The sequence below is a fragment of the Colobus angolensis genome, unplaced genomic scaffold (genome assembly GCF_000951035.1).
Source record: "Colobus angolensis palliatus isolate OR3802 unplaced genomic scaffold, Cang.pa_1.0 Scaffold5, whole genome shotgun sequence".
NCBI classification, from domain to species: domain Eukaryota; kingdom Metazoa; phylum Chordata; class Mammalia; order Primates; family Cercopithecidae; genus Colobus; species Colobus angolensis.
This window is the reverse complement of record NW_012118487.1, coordinates 33,898,508-33,924,122: the sequence shown is the minus strand read 5'-3', so window position 1 is coordinate 33,924,122 and position 25,615 is coordinate 33,898,508.

The following is a 25,615-nucleotide window of genomic DNA, read 5'->3' as shown; positions in this document are numbered from 1 at the left end:
AAAATGCAGAAATCACCGGTCTTCTGTGTCCTTCGCGCTGGGAGTTGGAGACTGGAGCTGTTCCTATTCGGCCATCTTGCTCCGCCCCCCCCTTCAGTCCATTTTCAATGTTTGTCAGATGTTCCCAAAATAAAAATAAGTAAAGCAAAAGGAAGCATCCTTGACAGGTTTGGTCATTCTCAGTCCCAGCAGCGAGGAAGGAGAAAACCCCTAACTCAGGGGAGGGAAAGGGTTCTCACTGCTCCGGGCAGGGTGTCAAACACGGATGGCAGAGAGGAGGCAATGGGCACCCTCTGGTGGTCTGTGGGCTTTTGAGAAGGGTTGGGTCTAACTCGCATGGACAGGGGAGGCACTGAAATCGTGGCAGGTGGTTGCAATAGCAACCACAGATGCTGTACACTCTCCAGAGAGGACATGAGGGGTCTTTACCTACAGTGCTAACTGAGTGCTGTTTTGGCAAAGGCAAACAGGCATTCACCAGGCAATGTCACACATGGACACATGACCCATTCTTGCAGATGTTCCCTCTAAAACCAGTGATACTCAAACAGCACTTGTGCCATAATTCAAACAGCTGTTTCACAAAATTACATTATCTTACTTAAAATTTAGCACCTATAGGTATCACTTAATTCAGAGGTTAGTCTATTGATCAAAGAGAATGTGCATAGCTAAAATGTAATATTAGTTTGACCTTAGACCCTGCGATAACAGATTTTCTGATGTTTTCACAACATATTAGTCTCTTATTTTTGTTGAGCAGAAACGAATCACAGTCTAGATCAGTGTCAACAGGTCAGTTGCTAATATTGTAATCAGGGTAAGTCAGGGTGAACATCAGCTGTAATCATTTGTTGGGGCAGGGGCTGATCTGTAGCCCAGGGAACAGGAATGTGAGGGAGGATTTTGGGTATCAAGAGATTTTTCAAGTGTTCTTGAAAAATAGCTAGTAAATTTTACCTCCTGAAATATACTGTTTTTCTAGTTTGCTTCCTTTCACAAGGGATTCAAAGTGATTTACAATAAGACAATGTTAGGTATCTTGGCAGTTAATAATAATAGTAGTTTCTCTTTATCAAGCTCCCAGTATATAGCAGGCACTATGTTATACTGTTTAATTATCTCCATCATCCTAAGAGATAGGATCATTTTATGAAGAGGATTCAAATCCAATGCTCTCTGTTTGTCAACCCATCGACACTTAACTATGTTCAGGACAGCCCCCTAGAAGCAAGTCATGGAGAAGCCCACTGGTGGAGCCCAGAGACTTCTGCACATTCAAACTGTGTCCACTTACCTATGGGAGTGACATTGATACAGAGCTCATTCGCTGCAGGTTTCCTGCTGCAGACTTACTCCCTGTTTAACTGTCATATCATGCATGGAGATTCATTTTATTTTGGCAAGAGCAGTGCATTACAACACATAAATAAGCGTTTCTTTTCTTTTCCCTTGGTGTGCAAACATTCCACTGCAAAGTCATCAACTAATCCTGCCATTTCCCAAAATATAATTTTTTTTTTCCTTTGAGATGGAGTTTCGCTCTTGTTGCCCAGGCTGGAGTGCAATGGCGCCATCTCGGCTCACCACAACCTCCGCCTCCCCGGTTCAAGTGATTCTCCTGCCTCAGTCTCCCGAGTAGCTGGGATTACAGGCATACGCCACCACACCCAGCTAATTTTTTATTTTTAGTAGAGACGGGGTTTCTCCCTGTTGGTCAGGCTGGTCTCGAACTCCCGACCACAAGTAATCTGCCCGCCTCGGCCTCCCAAAGTGCTGGGATTACAGGTGTGAGCCACTGTGCCCGGCCCCAAAATGCATTTTTAAATAAACATATAACTTTCAAATCTTGATGGACAGACACTGTAGAAGTAAAAAATGGGAAATTTAGACAGTAAGTAATTGAAATGGAAGAAAAAATGAAAAAGTGTATTAGTTTCCTAGGGCTGCCAGAACAAAGTACCATAAGCTGGGTAACTTATAACAGCAGAAATGTATACTCTCACAGTTCTGGTGGCTAGAAGCCTACACTCAAGGTATGGGCAGGGTCATGTTCTCTCTGAAGGCTCCAGGATCCTTCCTTGCCTCTTTTTCCTTCTCATGGTTTTAGACAATCCTTGGCATTTCTTGGCTTGTAGATGATCACTCCAGTGTCTGCTTCTGCCTTCACGTGGGCTTCTTTCTTTTATGTCTGTGTGTCTGCATTTTCCTTTCCTTATAAGCACACTAGTCATTGGATTAAGGCACATCCCAATCCAGTATGTCTTCACCTTAATGAGATTACATCTGCAGAGTCCCTATTTCCAAACGAGGTCACATTCACAGGTACCAGGGATTCAGTCTTCAACATAGCTTTTGAGGGAATGCAATTCAACCCAAGACACAATCCTATATATATATACATATATATACACACACATATATATATACACACACACACACACTTTTTTTTTGAGATGGAGTCTCACTTAGGCTGGAGTGCAGTGGTACGATCTCGGCTCACTGCAAACTCCACCTCCTGGGTTCAAGTGATTCTCCTGCCTCAGCCTCCTGAGTAGCTGGGATTAAAGACGTGTGCCACCACACCTGGCTAATGTTTTTGTATTTTTAGTAGAGACGGGGTTTCACCATGTTGGTTGCTGACCTCGTGATCCACCCGCCTCAGCCTCCCAAAGTGCTGAGATTACAGGTGTGAGCCACACCACCTGACTCACACAATCCAATATTTTAACAGAGAAAAAATATGACCCAAGTTGTGTTTAGAGAAAATAGGAACTAAATCCCAGAGAGCAACGACTGCCATTGGTATGCTCTCCATTAGTGCTTTGGCACCTGCAGTTCAGTCTTTTATTTGCTTGCTCTTAATTGTAGGTGAGGCAAGGATAAAGATTCTGTTGACCTGAGACTGAAAGCAATAACCAAGACTGTACTGGCTCAATTATCACTGCTACATACTTGGTTTTCAAAAAATACAAGGCATACCTTTAGGCAACAAGACATGTAGCCTTCAGTCAAGTCACTACATACAGCAGCACCATGTTCCTGGGGTTAGGACTGGAAAGAACAGTCAGGGAGACAAACTTATGTAACTGATCAAATCACCTAACCTGATTATTATGTCGAATTCCAAAACTGAGAGGGAAAAGAAAATCTACTTGGGTACTTAACTCCCTGATATGGCTCCCTACTGTGCTTATATTAATATCATAGCTGCTGGGTCTTCATAAATCTATACTGAAAAGACATATATTTTGGTTATGCCTGGGAGGTATAAAAAAACTGAACATTTTCAAGTTCATTACCAAACCCATGACTGAATTGCTGAATTGTTGATGCAACCCTTTTTGCAGTAATTGAATCAAATATGCTATTCAATTACATGTTTGGCATTTGAATTAGGGATAGTCTAAACTCCCCATTTAGTTCTCTGTTTTCACAACATATTAGTTTCTTATATCTGGGAAATGTTCCCTAATGTTCGATGGATGCACTAAAGAATAAAGATCTAGTGCCCCCTACAAATAAATCTGTGACAAACTGTTTATTTGAGGAAATATTTCAGGGACTGACATGAAGCTGACAAATACAGTGTCAATATTTTACTGTAGAGTCTTGTTTAATATATTGAAAACATTCAAACCCGAATGTCAAGGAAACAATTTTACTCTGGCTCAAGGGCCAAGGCTTATATTTTAATGTAGTTACTGTCGAATGTTGGTAAATAACTCTCGTTTTTCATAAGGATTGGCTTGGATCAGTTGGGAAAACTCCCCTAACTGCTGCACTGGGCAGCGAATGGTAACTTAATTTATCTTTTGGAAGTTCAACAACTCCCCCTTGTTATTAAAGGAGCTAGCTCTAACAATGTGTGGAGTGCAGGACCATTGGAATTCTGGACTGGTTTAGATTAAGGGGCTTCCTTTCTTTGTGTTCTCAGAGAGCCTGTTGGAGAACACCTAATTTTTCTCTGTCGCTCACATCAACACAAGTAGAAAACCTGTCAGACATTAAGCGAGTCAGTCTCACCTTGAAGAAGAGTTTTTGTGGAATGTTTAATTTTGGGAGTGTGAAAGAGGAAAGGGATTAGCATGTTCTCAATCAGCCTCAGCAAGAGACTATGTACCAGGGGAGAGTCTCCAGGGAGCATCATCAGAGGCAAAGACCGAGAGCTAGGAGCCAATGAGAGTGGCAGGAGAATGGGAAAAACCCTATCCTACCAGGGAGCCAAGTAGTTGTGGCTTGATGTGTCCTACATCTTATTCTTTTTGATTTTTCCAGAAAAAAACTGGCAATGAGAATAGAAGAATCACAAACAATGTAGCAGGCCCTTGCCAAGATTTAAATACAGAAGAAACATTCAAAAGGACGGTATCAAATTATCACAAAGATGAAGAAAGTAATGACTTACATTCTCCATCCTCTGGCTGGGTGACTCACCAAAGTGGAAAATAAAGCACTTGGAGATTACAGTTACCCCCAAAAAGAGGGGGAAAGGGATGGGCTCTGGAGAAGCCAATCCAGTTACAAGTTAACATGCCACTGGAACATCTGTGATGGGAGGTGGCAGCTAAATGCTTCGTGTCTCTTTGTGTTCTCCGGAATCTTCAAGTAAGAAAGTCCAGCCCTGCCTCAGCATTCTTCATCTGGACCGCAGACATGTTAAAAAGCACCTAATGCATGCAGGGTATCAAGTGAGGATATGCAGGTGATAATTGTTGTGCATGCACACTTAGTTAGAACACAGAGTGAAAATAGGTGTCCCTGACCACTCTACTTAAAAGGGCTGCTCTCTGTAGTCTCTATTTATTTTTGTAATGGTCATATTGACATACAACTCACACATTATACAATCTAACCACTTCTATTTTGTTATATATATGTGTTAACTTATTTAAAATATAGACTCCATGAAGATAACAACCAGGTGTCTTTTGTTCATCAGTGGACACCCAGCAGCTATCATAATGCACAATGCAGCCACTCAGTAATGATGCGGAATGGGGAAGGGAAGTGCTGGGAAGGGAAGGGCATGGTCCCTTTAAATGATAGGGAAGCGGTGAATGGCATGGTTCATAGCTAGGACTCTACCCCCAGGGCTGTGCCCATGGACCTAGGTGAGGACAGACATTTTTGTTTTCCTGCCCCAATGTTGCATTTCCCAAGACCACCCTGGCCTGCCACGCCCCCATCCTTTGCCTATAAAATCCCCGAGACCCTAACAGGCAAACACACAGGCGGCTGGACGTGGAGAGGAGCATTTCAGCAGAGGCACACGTGGGCGGCTCGACATCTAGAGGAGCACCGACAGGCACTGGCACACCAGCAGGTCACTCACTGGCAGAACGGCCTGGAGTTTGGCCGGGGCAGTTGGAGAAGAGCCCTGGCGGCCAAGCATCCCGACTCCAGGGGAAAACCATCTCCCTTCTGGCTCCCCCATCTGCTGAGAGCTACTTCCACTCAATGAAACCTTGCGCACATTCTCCAAGCCCTTGGTGTACAGGTGATCTGATTCTTCCTGTATACCAAGTCAAGAACCCCGGGATACGGAAAGCCCTCTCTCCTTGTGATAAGGCAGGGGGCGTCTAAACGAGCTATCACAAGCCACCTACTGATGGCTAAACTGAAAGAACACCCTGTAATGCATGCCCACTGTGGCTTCAGCTGTAAATATTCACCCCTAGACACAGCCCTGGGGCTCCCTGCCGTTCTGTATGCTCCCCTTAAAGGTCTGAGCAGCAGGGCACTGAAGAAGTGAGCCACACCCCCGTCATGTGCCCTACGAGTACTCGTACCACTCGTAGGTACAGTAATGAAAGAAAGTCATTACTTTCTTCATCTTTGTGATAATTTGATACCATCCTTTTGAATGTTTCTTCTGTATTTAAATCTTGGCAAGGGCCTGCTACATTGTTTGTGATTCTTCTATTTTCATTGCCAGTTTTTTTCTGGAAAAATCAAAAAGTACAGATTGTGCCACTGTACTCCAGTCTGGGTGGCAGAGTGAGTGAGATTCTGTCCAAAAAAAAAAGTCCTTATTTGGTAGGAGGAAAACAGTATGGACCTACTCATTCTCTCAACCACTTTTCACTTTCTCAAGTTCTACAGTTTGACCCCAAATCTGAGCAGAGGGGACTTTGGTGGGAAAGCCTCCCACCCTCTTTATATGCTCAGGAAAGCAGAAGAGGTCAGATCTTTGTCCCAGAAGGGGTTTGATTTTCTGTACTTTTACTCTTCATGGTTCAGTTTGAATCAATTCAACACAGCAAGGAATCCCTGAGTGAGGGTTATGCTAAGGCCATGAAGAAAACAAAAGTATGAGATGCCTCCTTGTCTTTCTAGCTTGCTATCTCAGTGGGACAGCAAAACATGTGTCTGAACTAGAGTTGAAGAAAAAGCAATGAGACTTGGAGCCAAGCACTCAAATCAGACTTGATGCAGAAAGAATTCAGGGGAGGAAGAGAGAATCGTGCTTTGGAAGGTCAGGAAATGCTGTGCTGAGGCGATGGGGCTTGGGCAGCATCCGGGAAAGCAAAGCAAAGCAAAGATGAGAAGGCCTGTGCTGCATTCAGGAGACCCTGGGGGCACTGGCCCTGCTGCAGTGGAGGGGCCAGGCTGGGGTCGGTGAGAGGGGCATTGGGATGGGTGCTGGAGTTCTGTGTACTCGTGCTGAGGGAGAGGGGTTGCAGAAACCCAAAGGCTTTTTTGACTTCTACCTCTGTAGAAACCCCATTCTTCTCTCCCTCCTTTCAGCAGTGCTCCCTACCAGGCTGTTTTGTTGTTATTTTGTTTTGTTTTGTTTTTCTTGAGACAGAGTCTGTCTCTGTCACCCAGGCTGGATTACAGTGGTACAGTCTCGGCTCACTTCAACCTCTGCCTCCTGGGTTCAAGCAATTCTCCTGCCTCAGCCTCCCGAGTGGCTGGGATTACAGGTACCCAACACCACACCCGGCTAATTTTTGTATTTTTAATAGAGAACGGGGTTCACCAAGTTGCCCAGGCTGGTCTCAAACTCCTGACCTCGTGATCCACCTGCCTTCGGCCTCCCAAAGTGCTGGGATTACAGGTGCGAGCCACTGCGCCCGGCTGCTTCGTTGTTTTTGTTTTGTCCCTTCTATTATGGGAGAGAGAGGAAGAGCCTCCCCCACAGAGAGAGAGGCATTTCTGTGGAGCAAAGTTTGTAAATCATCTAAATCAGTCTCATTCCAGAAAGAAACAGCGATAGATCCTGTCTCCGCCACCACAAGAAGGAAACAACCCGATAAGCACTCTGTCATGGGCTTGGCACAAGCGTATCATTTTGCATTAAACATCTAAAGCCATTATTGGGTAGCTCAATGCATACCCTTTACCATTATGCTTTCTTCTCAATCATAAAGCCATTTTGCTCCTTTGGCTAAGGCAAATAAATATAAGAATCATCATTATTATCAGTAAAGGGGACTAGTGTCACTATCTTAAAAGAGAGAAAGTGGCAGATTTCATGACAGCATCAGCAGAGTCTGTGGAAAGATTCAAATCTCAAGGGAGCACTGAATTAGCTTCGTACAACCAATGAATTCTCACTATGTCTACCTTGGTGGGCACAGAGAACTTACAGTGAATACGGATAAAAAATAGAGTTGGTTTTCTTTTCCCAGAAACAACTTGTCATAATATTTAAGTCGCTTAATATTTTAAATTTGCAAAATGAGATTCTGTAGATCCTAATGCAAGCTGCTTTCTTTAAGTAGTTTTATTGCCCCTTTCTCTGTAGAAATCTTCATTTGCCTTTGCCTTGCTGACTTTTAAACGTGTGATAAAAATCTAAGAGGGAGAGGGAGTTGTGGGCACTTAGCTCAGTAAAAACTGTTTAAGATGACTTTTTCTTCTTAATCATAGAGGTTTTTTTCTCTTTTGGCTTTTGCAGAGTTGAGAGCAGTGCTGTGCAGATGGTAAGTATGGAAGCTTTGTGAATAAAAGCTGGTCATGGTTAACCCTCAGATTATAGCTTTAAGATGCTTTAAGAATGTGTTCTGAGCCCTCCGAGAGCTGTGAAATGAATATGGCCATTTATGAGGCAGTAATAAGAACCTTCAGTGATAGTTTGACTCAGAAGTTAATCTTAAGGGTTGTGAGTTTTTACCAAGTACTCATCCTTTTCCTGGACTTGTGGCTTAAAACAACCTCTCCTTGGATGAACCCTCCATGTTCCATTTTTCTTCTCATTATCTGTCTGGTGGTGGTATTGTTGTTGTTGTCATTCCTACAGTTCATTTCGTCTTTCACTGCAACTTTTGGTTCATCTTTACCTTCTTATTTTCACGATTTCTCTTGGACTGGCAATCACTCCGTAGAAAGTCTTCACAAATCATGTCAAGCTGTCACCATCTCCTCCTTATTCTGTTCCTTTTGCTACTTCTCACTCATTTTCTTCTTTTCAGTTTTGTAGGCTCCTACCAGTGAAAGTCTCGTCACAACTCTCTTCTCTCCAAGGTAAGTAACTGCTTTTTCTTCTTGCATGCTTTCATTCCAGAGCCATTCTCTCTGCATAACCTCTATTGATGAGCTTCATTTGCTGCTGTTTTCTTACCCTCAACCATCTCCCCCCTCAGCCACAGAAGCACAATCCATTGTTCTTTGTCTCTACCATGTACTTCTAGGATTTTTACCACAAAATAAGGCTGTTTTATTATGCCATTCTACCACTCGCTTTGACTATTTTAGATATATTACTTAAGTGGAATAGTATAGTAGTGGTCTTTCTGTGTCTGGCTTATTATATTTGATATACAAAAATACTTCACGTATTTAATGTATATAATTTGATGAGTTCAGACCTGTGCATACACCCATCATACCATCATCAAAATCAAAGTAATGTATATATACATCACCACCAAAAATTTTCCTGTGTCCCTTTGCTTTGGATGTGGGGGTATGTGTGTGGTAAATATGCTTAACATGAGATCTACCATGTTAACACATTTTTAAGTACACGGATTTGTACTGTTAACTACAGGTACTACATTGTGCAACAGACTTCTAGATCTTATTCATTTTGCATAACCTGAAATTTTATACCCATTGAGGGGCAACTCCCTATTTCCCCCTTCCCCCAGCCCCTGAACAACCATTTTACTCTCGGCTTCTATGAGTCTGACAATTTTAGATGTATCATTTCAGTGGAATCATGCAGTATTCATCGTTCGTGTCTGGTTTATTTCGCTTAGCATAATGTCTTCCTGGTTCATCCACGTTGTAGCATATGGCAGAATTTCCTTTTTTAAAGCCTAAATAATATTCCATTTTATGCATATACCACATATTCTTTATTCACTCATCTGTTGATGGACATTTGGGTTGACTCCACATCTAGGCTATTGTGAATTATGCTGCAATGGCTCTAGGAGTGCAAATATCTCTTTGAGATCCTGATTTCAGATTTTGGAGTTATAGATCCAGGAGTGAAAAGCTTCTGCACAGCAAGGAAAACTACCAACAGGCTGAGAAGGAAACCCAAAGAATGGGAGAAAATATTTGAAAACCATATATCTGATAAGGGGTTAGTCTCTGAAATATATAAGGAACTTCCTCAACAAAATAGCCAAAAAAAAAAAAAAAAAAAGAGAGAGAGAGAAAGAAAGAAAAGAGAGGAGAAAACCCATCAAAATCCAAATAACCAGTTTTTAAAATGGATAAAGGATTTGAATAGACCTTTCCCAAAGAAGAGATACAAATAACCAACAAGTATATGAAAAGGTGCTCAACATCAATAATCATCAAGGAAATGCAAATCAAAACTGAAATGAGATATCCCCTCACACCTGTTAGGATTTTAGAACCCTTGTCCACTGTTGGTGGGAATGTAAAATGGCACAGCCACTCTGAAAAACATTATGAAGGTTCCTAAAAAAATTAAAAATAGAACTATTATATGATCTAAAGTAGACCTTCTGAATATGCATCCAGAACTTTCCAGAGGAACGGCTGTCAGTGAAGGCATTGCATTCCTCACCAAAAGCTCATCCTTGGAAAAGATATAGCTATCACCTGCTTTTCAAACCAAACCAAAGATTCAACAACCACCAAACTGCACATTTTACTTAACTGGTAAATTTGTAAAGCTAATCTCCACTATGGGAACTTTGAATCCCAAGGGACCTCAGTCATCATTCATTTAATCCTGGTGTTTGTGAACTTTTTAAGTCAAAATCCCTTTTTGACCAAAGAAAATCTTACAGAATGAACATGTCCGATTAAAATAGAACTGCCTTGGCTAGGTCTTCTGTGCTTATCCTATAGCCCCACTTCACCCCTGAAGCCTTGAGGAGGTTGTCTAACTCTTCCAACTCATAAATGAGGAAACTGAGGCTCAAGATCAAGGAGCTAAAAGCAGAAGGACTCAACACTTCACAGTCTTCCTTTTCAAATAAGTAGAAATGTAGGCACATGCTGACTATAACCAGAGGGTTGAAAACTTTGCTTAGCAATGTCAAAAGTAGAGAAGCTAAGGTTTAGTATATCTAAAATGAGACTCATTTAAAAGGAGTATGCTAGCAACCAGAAGCATTTAATTAGTTTTAAAAATGTGTTTGCATTTTTAGTCTTCGGGAGGAACCCTGGGTTGACTTTTAAGACTCACATCTATTTAAAAGTCATCCAGAAAAGTTTGGACTGATTATTCTTTTTCCTTTCAATAAATCTTCCCTAATAAGCAAAGGCTTCAGAACAATTCTGTCCATCAGACTTTTAAGAAAGCAGTTATAGCATCTACATATTTAAAAAGTCATTATTAAGAAAATTTGTTGTGAGCATTTGAAGAATAGGAGCTTATTGAATCTGGTCCTTCCTATTTTGCTTTTTCTCTTCCTAAGAGTGAAGGCAGCTTCACAGGGGAATCAAACAGAGACCTTCTAAGCAGAATGTCTGGGGAAGGGAAGAGAAAGACGGGGCCAAACATCTGCCTTGATTATAATAAGGACTGTGCCTATTCATGGACTGGCTGCTTTTCAAAAAATTATTAAGAAAATTCTCTTCCACCCCCACCTGAGTTGCTAAACATTCATTTAAACGATATTTCTTGAACATTTTGAATATCTATAGTATACAATGTAGATATTAGGAATATGCTCTTTTATAGAAAATAAGAACATTTACTGGGAATTAGCACAGTTCATTAAAGATAGTAAGTGGAAGGTAACACCCAAAGTACTGAATCATGGGCAATTGTGGTTCTTGTGTTTGCCTTTCTGTTGTTCTGTTAATGACCAGAGGAAATTGTTTCCTTTCCTTTCCTGAGATTTATCTGGTCACAATCTAGAGAGTAAACTAAAGGTGATACTTGAAGGTAGAAGTGCACCTTCTAACAAGGGTCCTAAAACATCAGGACCTGGGCATTTGGTAGGGATAACGTGTAAGTTATTTTAGATATTTCGATACTCCCAACATGCCAGCTAATGATGATCTAATTTTCACTACCTTAGATAAGACGTAGTGAAAAAAAAATCAAGAAAGAGAAGTCCTTTTTATCCCCTTTTATGCACAATTGAATGGGTTCTTGACTGGAAGTGTCTGTAGGCAGAGAATCATTCAACATGCTTAGCAACCACCTGTGTAAAAATATGTAGTTGATTTTACAAAGCTCTTAACTAAGCCTTGGACACTGGAGGGACATTTAATACGCTCTCTGGGAGAGGAGATTCTGTGGTGCTAAGAGTGAGATACTACAATTTCCTCAACAAAGAAAAAATATGTACATACACCTGTGAGGCTGGGTGGAAATCACTTACTGGGGCCATAAAACTGCACTTTACAGTCGAACTGTTTACCTTAAGGTAACTGTCAGCTCTGATGTGCCTCCTTGGAGCTGATATTCCTGTGTGGGTTGGAGCTCATTTCAGCCCTGATATAATTTAAATAGCAATTTCTTCTTGTCAGCAGCATCGGAAGCCCCAGGGAGATGTGGATCAGTGATTCATGGAGTGCCAAGACCAAGGAGGTGATGGGGATCCCAAATGTTTATAAAACCACTTTTTGTTCAACTTCAGATTAGCCCTACAAATTTTTAGTTGTTGGAGAGAATTCTGCTAATAAGCTCCCAGATAAGCATATGCAGTAAACACACAATAAATGTTTTCCTTGGGAAAAATAATCTTGACTTAAAATGAAACAAGATGGAGTATGTATGGTCGAGGGAAGAATGGGGTTGGAGGCTGAATTGTGTTTTCAAACCCACAAAGGAAGCTCGCTTCATAGTCAATATTCGTCTTTTGATGCATACATTATGTAAGTCTTGCTCATCACATGTTATCTCAGGCACACTCTTTATCTTTTTTTTATTTCAAATTGTATTTTAGATTCAGGGAATACATGCGTGGGTTTGTGTGATGCTGAGGTTTGGGGTACAATTGATCCTGTCACCCAGCTAGTGAACATAGTACCTGAAAGGTAATTTTTCCATCCTTAGTTCTCTCCTTCCCTCCCCCATCTAGTAGCCTTCAGTGTCTATTGTTGTTATCTTTATGTCCGTGAATACCCAATATTTAGCACCCACTTATTGGAAAGAATATGCAGTGTTTGGTTTTCTGTTCCTGCATTAATTTGCTTAAGATAATGGCCTCTAGCTACATCCATGTTGCTGCAAAGGAGATAATTTTTTTTTTATGGCTCTAGTATTCCATGGTGTGTATGTACCACATTTTCTTTATCTGATCCACTCCTGATGGGCACCTAGGTTGATTCCATGTCTGTGCTATTGCAAATAGTGCAGTGGTGAGCATATGAGGGTCTCTTTGGTAGAATGATTTATTTTCCTTTGGGTATATACCTGGTAATGGGATTGCTGGGTCAAATGGTAGTTTTTTTAAGTTCTTTGAGAAATTTCCAAACTGCCTTCCACAGTAGCCTAACTAATTTACACTCCCACCAACAGTGTACAAAGGTTGCTTTTCTCTGCAACCTCACCAGAATCTTATTTTTTTGACTTTTTAATAATAACCATTCTGACTGGTGTGAGATGGCATCTCATTGTGGTTTTGATTTGCATTTCTCTGATGATTAGTGATGTTGAGCATTTTTTGATATGTCTGTTGGTTGTTCGTATGTCGCCTTTTGAGAAGTGTCTGTTCATGTCCTTCGCCCACTTTTTAAATGGGGTTGTTTTTGGCTTGTTGAATTAAGTTCCTTATAGATTCTGGATATTAGACCTTTGTTGAATGCAGAATATGCGAATATTTCCCCCCATTCTGTAGGTTGTCTGTTTGCTCTGTTGACAGTTTCCTTTGCTGCACAGAGCCCTTTAGTTTAATTAAATACCATTAGTCAAGTTTTGTTTTTGTTGCAATTGCTTTTGAGGACTTAGTCATAAATTCTTCGCCAAGGTCAATGTTTAGAATAATATTTTCTAGGTTTTCTTTTAGGATTTTTACAGTTTAGGTCTTACATTTAAGTCTTTAATCCATCTTGAGTTAATTTTTATATATGGTGAAAGGTAGGGTCCAGTTTCATTCTTCTGCATATGGCTAGCCAGCTATCTCAGCACAATTTATTGAATCAGGAATCCTCTTGCCATTGCTCATTTCTGCCAACTTTGTCGAAGATCAAATGATTGTAGGTGTGTCACTTTGTTTATGGGGTCACTATTCTGTTCCATTGGTCTATGTTTCTATTTATGTACCAGTACTGTGCTGTTTTGGTCACTGTAGACCTGTAATGTAGTTTGAAGTTGTGCAATATGATATCAGGTACAATTTAAATGATAGTTTCACATTTGTAAATGAGCTCTGGTAGATTAAAAACACTTACTTCAAAATTCCTGAAAAAGACTCAAATTTGCTTTTTTTTTTGATAGATGGGATCTTGATATATTGCCCAGGGCTCAAACTGTCCTGAGTAGCTTTTAAGAGAAAGCTATGGAGGCAGGGAGTGGGCTCCAAGCCTGGTTCTTAGGCTAGTTGTGTGGGTTCTCTGAAGAAGCTGTGAGAAGGCAGGTGGTGTGGCTCTCATGAATCAAGGCATTCAAATCAGTGCAATTACTTATTAGAATGATGGGCCGGGTGTGGTGGCTCATGCCTGTAATCCCAGCACTTTGGGAGGCTGAGGTGAGTGGATCACTTGAGCCCAGGAGTTCAGGACCAGCCTGGCCTACATGGGAAACTCCATCTCTAATAAAAATACAAAAATTAGCTGGGTGTGATGGCGCACGCCTGCAGTCTCAGCTATTTGGGAGGCTGAGGCATATGAATCACTTGAACCCAGGAGGCAGAGGCTGCAGTGAGCTGAGATTGTGCCATTGCACTCTAGCCTGGGTGACAGAGTGAGACTTTATCTCAAAAAAAAAAAAAAAAAAAAGATGGAGAAATGCCAGAATAATAACCACTGAGGCATTTTTCTCATCTGAGGAGTCACACCCATGTGGTTGTGCCCTCGATTCTGGGGTTCTGTAGATGTGTTGTTAGCAGCCTTCTTTCTTTTATTGAGGCTAGGATATCCCCTTAATTCATTTTAGCTCTGGCCTTTACTTTTTTCACAGGATACTTCCTGAATGGAAGCCATTCTGCAAAGCAGCCACTCTGGACCTGTCCTGCTTGGGTGGGAAGCTCAACCAGCTTACTGCTTCTCAGCCTCCAGGGGCATAGGCCTGAGTCAGGTAGAAGGACAGGCCATCAGCTTGAATCAGGTTGGGCTTGGGAGAGAAAGCAGAGGCCCTGCCCAGAATCTCTTCTGCCTCCTTCCAGGGGGATGAGACAGCTGGGTAGGTGCCCACCACTCTTATTGGTCAGAAGCTCTGCCACCTTTTCTTCCCTAGACTACGAGGTCCTGGAGGGCAGGGGCTGTGCTTTATGTGCCTACTGTAGGTCCCCTTGGAACTCAACACGGTGCTGGGTTCAAGGGGGAGTGTCAGAAAAAGTCTATTTGTTGAGCAGAATTAAGCACAGGTTGCGTATACTGCAAAGCTGTGTTCTAAACTGGGCAGTGCTTAGAGAAGGCAGAATTAGGGCAGTAACACAGAAGAAAGCCCTGGAACCAAATTGCCTTGGTTGAGCTATGTAACTCTGAGTAAGATGCTCAATTCCTCTGTGCCTCGGTTGGTTTTTGCATTAGTCAAACAGGGACAGTGATAGCATTAAATGGGTTAATATATGTAAAGGGCTTAGAACAGCGTTTCAGAACAGTGATAACTGCTGAGTAAATGCTAGCTATTATTTTTAATCTTCAGACTGGACTTCAGACTGAAGTTCTGGGGTCTTCAGGTCTTCCTTTTGTGCCTAGTATATTGACATGTAGCATGTAGTATGTATGTATTCCCTACTTTGTTCCAGAAATAATTTAAGATGACATTTATGTCCTGTCTTAAAGGATACATTTCCATAAAGCACCTATAATCATCTAGAGTTGGAGGACTGATCTGATGACTCATCCCAGTGTACCTAAATCGCGGGCCAAACCAACCCATCCTTTTGTTCTCTGAGGAGTGTAAGTATCTAGAAGGCAGTGCCTGGGAAGCTGAACACTCTTATGCAGTGGCGTTATTGAGGGTTTTCATACCACTCAATTACAGGCAGAATTATCCTCTGGCTCAGGTCACTTGGAGAAAATTCCGTGGCACAGACATATAAAATTGTATTTATTTTCCAAGGATGGCGGTCTTCTTAAAAAATCTGCTTACCTAATATATATATTTTTTCTTTTTAAATAAAATGCTCTCTGCTGGTCTGGGTAATCTGGTTTACTGAAGATGGAGGCTATTTAGTTTGCCTCTAAATGGATCCTTTCTTCTAAGGGCCCCAAAGGGTTTGGGAAGATGAACTCTTGCCAGGGGTGGTAGGGCTCTTACTTGAATAATGTCTGAGGGCAAGAGGGGGGTCCATACGGGTCTCAACAACTGTCCTCAACTTAATAAAGTAGAGCCAGCATTAACAATAGTACTAAATCCATTTTTAAAAGTTATATCAATAAGAAAATCAATCTTGATATCTCACTGTGTGAGTAAGACTCTGTGCTAACAGCTGTGGGTGATAGACCATGTCCTCAAGGATCATAAATTTAGCATAAATGTTCTCTTTTTAAAAATTATGTAAGTGAATAGTGAGTTAGCGCTCTGAAATCTGTGCTGTCAATGTCCTGTTGCAAATCCGGGTGAATACGGAGGTTGACATAGTGAGGTGAGAGACCCTCAGTGAAAACATCAAGCAGATTTTATCTGCAGCACAAGTAAATGTATTATCATATTTGGAATGCAGCTGGCTTAGGCTTGCACTATCAAACGTTCAAGTTCTCTGGTCCAAATAGTTTAAGTTGGATGGCTTTAATTCAAAAGGCTCCCTTGCTTCTTTTAATTAGGTAGAAACAGAATTTAAGATGATTTATTCACTGATTGTTAACCAAGGAAGATGGCCCAAAGCACCACTCAGTCCCCAAGAATTTCTCAAGTGCTCTTTTCTGGCTGTGAAAACAGTGTTTCACATCCAGGAAAAATATAGAGGGCTTATTTAGGGAAAATGATGCCGAGAAACTGTCAACTTTGTATCATCATAAACTATATAGAATATGAAAACAAACTGTCTAAATGTGATTATATGCATTCTTTGGTATGTGCATGTATAGATCTGTGTGTAATCAGGAGACCTCCATCCCTAAACCAGCCTTTCATTAGACAGTCTTGAAGAATAAAGCCTGTGGGGGAGGAGGGGAAAGGGGAGAGAAGAGGAAAAGAGGGAGGGTAAAGGAGACAAGGTGTGTGTGCACTTAGGTGGCCTGCCCTGCAGGGAGCCACTCATGCACACTGAGTTGGAACAGTGCCTCTTGGCTGTGCCTTCTCACTCCTTCCCTGGAGTGCACAACTTTTAGTTCCCCCATCTTGGAGTGAGAAAGGGGTAAGTGACAGTAAAGTGAGTTAAAGCTAGGCTAGCAACAGCCCTGTCCTCCCACCTGGAATGTGGGAAAACTCAAGGAGGAAGATCTGATGGGGGAGAACAAAGGGGGTAGAATTGGTCATTTGCTCATGCCTCCATTTATTTATTCAACCCAAGGCCTATAGCAAACCCTGCATTAAGGTGTGGCAATCCAAAATCAATTTACTTGTTTATGCATTCATTTATTCAACATATATTTGTTAAATGGCCAGCATGTTTCAGATGCTGTTTTGGACACTGGGATTCAGTTATGAACAAGACAGGAAGCATTGCTCTCATGGAGTCTGCCTAATGGAATTTAGGGTGAGAGAGAGACAAGCCAACAGGGAGATCTGACACACAGGATGTGCACCTAACCAGCCTAGGGGTTCAGGGAAAGCTTTCAGGAAGAAACTGAATTAAGATGCAATGGATGAGAGGGTAGGCAGGTGAGACTATCTTCAAACTAGATCTTCGGAAGAGACTCTAATATATTTCTTCTGGAGCCTTGCACATCACTTATTTTTCTTCTTAGCATAGAACATTTGGAAACTATTTAGACTGAGCTAGTGCAATTTTCATTCTATGCCTTTTGCAATTTAATAATATTATCCCTTTCTTTCTAAAAAGAAAATATCTCCTATATGCTCAAATATACATCATTGTTTTTAAAATTTGGGAAGAATTTTGGAAGCAATGGACCCAAGAATGTAGAGAAGGTTCCTTCTACTTTATAAAATATGATATTTGTTCTTAATGAACTTGTGTCTAAGTACCAGATATGGTTAGGGAGGTGAAGATAGAAGAAGAGTTGTGTGCCATAAGTGGGAGTGTCACTTGGCACAACTTTTTTAGGGAGCAACCTGGCAGGACTCAGTTACATTAACGCATTCCACTCCTGAGGATGTGTTCCAAATACATTCTCACAAGTGTCCGTAAAGAGACGTGCAATGCTATGTGTGGTTGAAGGTGGGTGGAGGCAGTCACTGCTCCATCACCACCCAGGTGCAACGTGGCGGCTGCGCACCATGAAGTGCTATGCAGCTGGTGGAAGCAGCGGACAGGGTATTAAAATTGAGATGCTGAGTGACAATTATAAGTAACATGAGGTTTATAATACCACTCAGATAAATTAAAAGACATGTACAAGAAGTACCTTATGAAATTTATAAGAACATACATAACAAGATGTGTATTAAACATTAGAATGGTTAACTGGGGTGAGTAGGGGAGAAGGAAAAGGCAACGGGAGACAAGGGATAACTAATAATTAACTGACTGAGAGAGCAGCCTTCCTTGGATCCGGGTAGAGAATGCACCATAAACTAAAAGGTGTGATTAGTCTTTCTGAGGTTCCCTAGAAAGGGAAGGAAGAAAGGAGGGAGGTGGGTGGAGCAGGAAGGGTGGAAAGGAAAGAGGGCATCTCCCAATGTGCAAGGCCATTCTCCAACCTCCCTCTCCTTTGCCATCCTAGGAAGGAAGCTGCTGCCCCGCATTCCCACCCAGCTGCAGAGCAGGGCAGTAGAGAAGAGTTAAAACTAACTATCCAATACTGAAGAGCCTGTCAAGATTTACAAGACAGAACAGGGAGCTTGGGGTTTAGTACGCCTAACAGAGAAAAGAGGAAACTTTAGGGAAAATAAGGAGTTAAGGGTGTTGAGAATGGGCGAAGGGGAGTGGAGCGGGTAGCAGTGTGGGAAGGGAAAAGGGGTCCTTCTGAAGTCCATCCGCTTCACCACCCTATTCCAGGAGAGCTGGCCTGGGGAGAAGGGTGGTGTTGTCCATCATTCAGGGTAAATAATCACTGTCTTTCTGGTCCTTGTACTCCCCAAGCATCAGCTCAACAGAACCAGGATGCCCCATCTTCTCACGAGTCTTTCTAAGCAGCTTGAGGGGCATCTCTGCCATGGAAGAAGACCCCTCAAGCCAAGTTTCATGAAGAACTTTCCCTGGGCTCCAAGAAGGGGAGGAGCAGACAGCTCTGTACACCAGCATGTATACACAGTGTCTGTTTCACCAGGGGGAGTCCTATCTGAAGGTCATATTATTTGACAATTTGATGAGAAATCCTCAAATCACTAATATGAGAAGGGTTGTTAGTGACTACTTCTGACATTTTCCAGCCGAGAAAGCTGAGGATCAGTAGATTCAAAAGCCCTAATTTCTGTTTCCCTCTGGCACTGCCTAGACCTGACATTGTGATATTCTTACTATGAAAGTCAATATTGAGGGGCAGAGGGGAGATTCCAATCTGAAGGGAGTGAGCAGTAGGAAAAGGAGAGTGCCTGTGCTTCCAAGATTCTGTTTATAGAAAATTATTTTTATTGCTTTTAAAAGAGAAAACACTAAAAATATTTGACATATCAGCACATTCAATCTTAAATTGATTATTTTTCAAGGTTTTCCATACAACACCAAAAATGAATTAAATTTCTATTCCTAAAAACATCTGACAGAAGAAATTCATACCTGACATATCATGTAATGAAAAAGAACATGAGCATGTCATTTGTTCCTTTTTCCTGCAGAAGAAAAAGAAAATTTTCTTTAGAAATATTTCACCCAGGTGTGGTGATTGGGGAGCACTTTGGGAGGCCAAGATGAGCAGATTGCTTGAGTACAGGAGTTCGAGATCAGCCTGTGCAAATAAAAAAAAGAAAGAAAGGAGAGAGAGAGAGAGAGAGAGAGAGAGGAAAGAAAGAAAAGAAATAAAGAAAATTAGCTGGGCATGGTGGTGGGCACCTGTGGTCCCAGCTACTCAGGAGGCTGAGATAAGATAACTTGAGCCAGGGAGGTAGAGGCTGCAGTGAGCTGTGATCATGCCACTGCATTTTAGTTGGGGCTACAGAGCTGACTCTCTCTCTCTATATATGTGTGTGTGTGTGTGTGTGTGTGTGTGTATGTGTGTGTAGGTATGTGTATATGTTCCTTGGGATCTTTGAATTCAAACATTTGCGGGCAGCTCATTTATATAATTGGGAAAGTTGTTTTTCACTCCTGTCCTCTGCCTCACCACTTCCTATTCTTTCACTTCCAGAGGTATGGAATAGCCAGCTCCCAAAATGGTTAACCAAATCCATCTTATCCTACCTGTTTTCATTTTCCTATTTGTGGATTCATTTCTTCCTTTCATAGTTAGCTCAGTAAAACATTTGCTTTTAATAAGAAAAATAGTTGCTTACTTTTTTTTTTTTTTTTTTTGCCAAGACTTACAAGTTTATTTCTGGCATTTGCTTCTAGCAGAGTTCATTGATTTACTATTGTCAGATTAATAGGCTTTTAATTAGCAGTTATTAATATAAAATGCAATCTTTATCCTCTCATCCAAGAAAAGAGAAAAACTCATATATTTCATTTGTATTTTTTGGCCCTTTGCCATTTTGGTAGCGAAGAAAAAAATAAATGTATATATTATAGTAAACACACATTTGTTGCATTACATTCTGGAGTATACCATCGGTATTTGTCTGTGTATGCGAGAAAATTATATATTGTTCACCTGGGTAGCAATTTGTGTTCTGGCAAATCTTTATTTGCTCTCAGGGGATCCTATTTAATATAATTACATTTAATTGATATTTGCGGTCGTGGATTAAGGAAAAAGGAACCGTCATTTAATATGCTTCAGGATTTTATGGGTCTTGTATTTCTTGGCTTGGTTTTCAAAATACATGTAACCACATTTTTTAAAGCTAGGTACTTAGATAAATTCAGTCATTATTAAAATAGTGCACCAAAAGGGGTGGGTGGAGTTTAGAACTATCTAACATCTTTCTGGTGAAACAGTGAAGAAAGAATTAAATCCTTCTCCTCCCAAGTGTTCTCTTATATAATTGTGTTGTCTAAAGGTTTATATGATTAAAACATGTTGCTCATGGTTTAGCTGACAGTTTGGCTCCCATCCAACCACATAGGAAAAGAATGGTTAGCTGTTGGGAGGATTAGCACACTGACTTTTCCACCTTCCTTATGTTCTCAACTGTGAATTTGGTTTTCTGCTTATGTCAAATTGCAACAGAATTTTTCCATTCTTTGTTGCCTGTCAATGTGCAATGTGCAATGTGCAATGGTTGATTTATTTAATAGATGGCTCTAGGTAACAGTTAAGGCTGCCATATATGTAAAAGCTGGAAAAACAATAATTGGTGTCTGTATCACTGTTTTGTTCATGAAGTTATTTGATTTTAATTCATTTTATAATATAAGCACTCCTAGTGAGCAAAACGGCCACCAGTTAAATAAACAATTACATGTAAAATGTAACAGAGGACAGTTAATGTTGATGTATGACAGGCTTTGGACACACTCAGACCTGAAGACAAAATCAGGTTAGAGCAGCAGCTGGAAAGATTAGTATATTTACATCTGAGCATATTAATTTCACTCGCAATAGGAGAAATAATTATTAACTAATACCCTATGAGACACAATTTTTTTTCTGATTTTCAAGGAAAGGATGTCATTTATAAACAACAAGAGTCCTAGAAAAGTCCTAGAAAAAGCTCATTTCACCCAAAATGAGCATGTAATTTCCCTTGGCTTGTTTTTCCCTAAGAGCACTGCCTTCATTATCTTGAGATAATTATCAGGGCCATTTCCCCAATAAAAAAGTCCAGTTGATCTGTTTTCTTATTTCTCCTTTTGTACCCATAAAAATGCATAAGTGAGAGATTTCCACCTAATATCTCCAAGACAGTTACGGGTATCCATTCATCATTCTCTTCCTAAGATTCCATTTGCCAAAAAGTTCGGGGAACACTAGTTCTCAAGCTGAGTACTGTAATTCTAACCCAGGTGGCTGGGAGACAGCATCAGGCCTCCTGCATGTGGGAAGAGCTGGAGACGGTGAGCTGGGGGATGTGGGTTTCTGACTCCTGATATATCTGGACTTTACTTTCCACCTCTGTAGAATAAGGAAATGCTCAGAGGATCTCTGTGAGCCCTTCCAGCTCTACATTTACTTGGATCTTATTTATTTTGTTACTTCTTTAGTTGTCATGTATACAGATCTCTAGTTTTAATATAGTTTCTACATATAAACTAATAATTATCCAATTTCTGGGAAAGACTTAGTTTTCTATTCGTTCTTTGTTCTCAGGAGGCAGCCAAAATTTCCCAAGCTGAGATCATGAAGCGCATCATTAAATATCAAATTGCCCACCCCTTTCCCACCACGTACCACCCATTTTCACAGGTGAAGAAACTGAGGCCTAGAGAAGTCAGGTGACTGACACAGTGTCGGGAACTAGACCTACTGCCCCAGGTGAGAGGCTTCCTGCTAGCCAGCTGTGCTGTAATTATTTAATGTTGGACCATTTCATTTGGCACACAGTAATCCTAAAAGCAGGGTAAGTCAACTCCTGGTCTTGTATTTGGGTTGTTGGATGTTGTGAGCACTTTTGAGAATTTTTGTGGGGACAGGGAGGGAGCAAGTGTGGAAGCGAAGAGGGAGAGAGAGAGAGAGAGACAGAGACACAAAGAGATTTTTGTTTCCATTGAAGAAGATAAAGATTCTTCTTCCTTTGATGGAAAGAGACTCATCTTTGGAGACATGAGATTATATTTCCTGCTTCCTCTTCCCTTGCAGGGCTAGTGTGTTCACTAAGAAATCAGTGTCCAAGAGATTAGGGCAGTGTCAAACTGTTACTGAGAATTCCCAGGTGGAATAACTTTTCTTGAAAGCAGTGTGAGGTAGGTTTATGTATGAAATTCCTGGACTGTCATGTCATTTTGCATTAAACCATCAATTTCTTGGTCTGAGATGACAAGCACATGACACATCCAAATAATTTTTCTGTCAAGTCTATTCAGACAAAGAGCAGAGATGAGGTATGAGAAAGCAAGTTTAAGGAGACGAAGTTCCTTCTGATGGATGGAATAGAACATTTTCTCCCTGTTTTTAATTTAAGGTTTTGAAACTATGGTTCTTCACTCTGGAAACTGACAAGTTCCCAGGCTTGAAATGATGCTGTTTAACATAACGAAGGGTGACAGGGTAACAAGGGTATACTCAGTCAGAGGTTTCAAAAACCATAGGGTTCATAGGCTCACAGGCAAGAGAGAAGAATCACCTGAATTTAACAAAATACAGTTTTGGATGAAGATTGTCTCTTGGGCTGATATGGACATGAGATGAGTTTCTGTTCTCCCTACTCCAATAACCTACCCTGTGAGTTGGGATCACTTGACTTTTAAGCATGAAAAAGGCACAGATACTAATAGAAATAAGGCTGGAATAATTTTGAAGATCACGGAAACATCTTTGCCTAGCTGAGAGAAAATCAAATGGTGCCTGAGAGTCCACCCAACCAAAATGAGAATTACAATATCATGCTGACCAGAGAGCTTTTTAGGAGGGCTGAATATGTTTCTGTACAGGGCTTTGAAGTCCCTGTTCCATCTTTTTTTTTTTTTTTTGAGACAGAGTCTCACTCTATCACCTAGGCTGGAGTGCAGCGGCACGATCTCAGCTCATTGCAACTTCCGCCTCCCAGGCTCAAGCGCTTCTCCTGCCTCAGCCTCCTGAGTAGTTGGGACTACAGGCATGTGCCACCATGCCCGGCTAAGTTTTTATATTTTTGGTAGAGACGAGGTTTCACCATGTTGGCGATGGCCGGTCTTGAACTCCTGACTTCAAGTGATCCAACAGCCTCGGCCTCCCAAAGTGATGAAATTACAGGCGTGAGCCACCGCGCGTGGCTCGTGTTCCATCTTTTACAGACAACATGATCTTGGAGAAGTTACTATTCTCTTCTGAGCCTTAAGATCCTCATCTTGAAAATGAGAATTAAAAACCTAGGGCCTCACGTAATTGTTGTGAAAATGATGACAATCATTTAGTGGGTGCTTCCCATATGTCAGACACTGAGTAAAGCTGTTTGTGCCTATTATCTAATTTAGTCCTCAACATAGCCCCAAGAGATAAATATTATTAACCTTGTATCATAGATGTGTAAACTGAAGCTTAGGGGTTGCCTAGGTTCACCTGATTACGAAGTAAAACATTTGGATTTGAGCCTGAGTTCGTCTGATGCCATGACTGACACTCTTAACTACGAGTCTTGTAGAAAAAAGTTCTTTGTGAGATGCAGGCCATTATACAGCAGTTAGTAGTTCTTGTAATGACTTTAAAGTAATCTTGTAAGGTAACTTCAGTTACTTTACTCACTCCCCTTAGGCTAAAAGCACCATTTATTTGACAACTAGCGTTTTTTTTTTTTTTTTTTAAATACTACCATTAATATTGAGTGCCTATGCTGGGCCAGGCCCTCTTTCAAGATCTTGAAATGTTTTGACTTATTTACTCCTCACAACGGCTTTATGAAGTAGATGCCATTATTATCCCCATTTCACCAATGTGGAAATAAGAACACTGAGACTTTGAATAACTTGGCCAAAGCCCCATTGGTGGTAAGTGGCAGAGCTGGGATTTAACTCAAGGCAGTTGTAGAACCGAAGTACGTATTGGTTCCTCAAGTGAAGCATAGCTCTAGAAATTGGATGAGTGAAATCACCAGTTGAGTTCTTGCTTATCTCTCTCGGGAACCAGAGAGGGTGCTGATGATGCAGGGCTGAGAGTGGGAGCCCTTCTGTGTATCCCCGTTTGTCTGGGACACCTGGGCATGGGAACTGTGGCTTTTCCCTTCGATGGTCTCCTGAGTATTCCTCTAACCCTTATTAATCACAGGATTCTTAAAAAATCCCCAGTCACAGTTGGACCCTGGCAGCCCCAATTGTTATGATGACCCCTGACTGTTTGAGGTCATTCCCCAGCCTGGATCTTTCCTTCATAAGCTATATAATTGGAAGCACGACTGGATCAGTAGGGAGGTTGTGAGAAGGCTTACCCAGTTTATAGAGCCTATGTCTCTGGTCTCTATAATGTTCTGTGATGCACATGGAAGGAGTCCCAAAACTCTAGAAGGCAATTAAAATTATATTTCCTAACCATCAGTGTTCTCAATCCTAAATGAGAATTTGCCTATTTTAAATTTTCCTAATCCAAAAATGAACTTATCGGAGGGCTGCTGGGTAGTTCACATAAGGGTGGGAAGGCCAGCAAAACTGACTCAGAAATAGAAAAGGGAGCACGAAGGGATGCACGTAGAGATGGGCTGGTCAGGAGCCACAGCCACTGCTGGAGGACACTAGACCCCAGGCCACTGCTCTACCAAATGGGATTCTGCAACTGCCCTTGTTTGTTTGCTTGTTTGTTTTATGACTTCTTCAGATGTAAAGTCCTGGGCTAGATAACCGATTTGCAATTTGCTCCTCAGCTCAAGAAACACTGGCTTAGGCAGGAGGAGTAGTGCTCTTATTCATAGATTGCTAGGATGGAACCTTACCTGTTGTTCTCTCCCTGGAACTAAGAAACAGACAGTCCCCTGTAAAGTGCTCCAGTGTCTTCAGCATTCTGGCAGGAGCATGGCCTGAGGTATCTCAAGGGGAAGCGAGTTAATATGAAGTGCAGTCCATAAAATGCACAATTTATTTCTATATATTCATTTGCATCTGGTGCACACACAGCTGTTAAATATATTCCCAAAGAAGAGAAACATTATCCATTTCCATAATTTTTGAATTATAGAAATATTTAGTAAAACTGAAAATACAGCGAGCTTTTATAGGCCGTTATAGTGATTGAAAGGCCCTGACAACTTCTCATAGTTCACCATCATGGGAAACAGATGTGCAGATCTCCTTGCGGGAGCAAAGATGTGAAAGCTTTGTGGGGACGGGGCGGG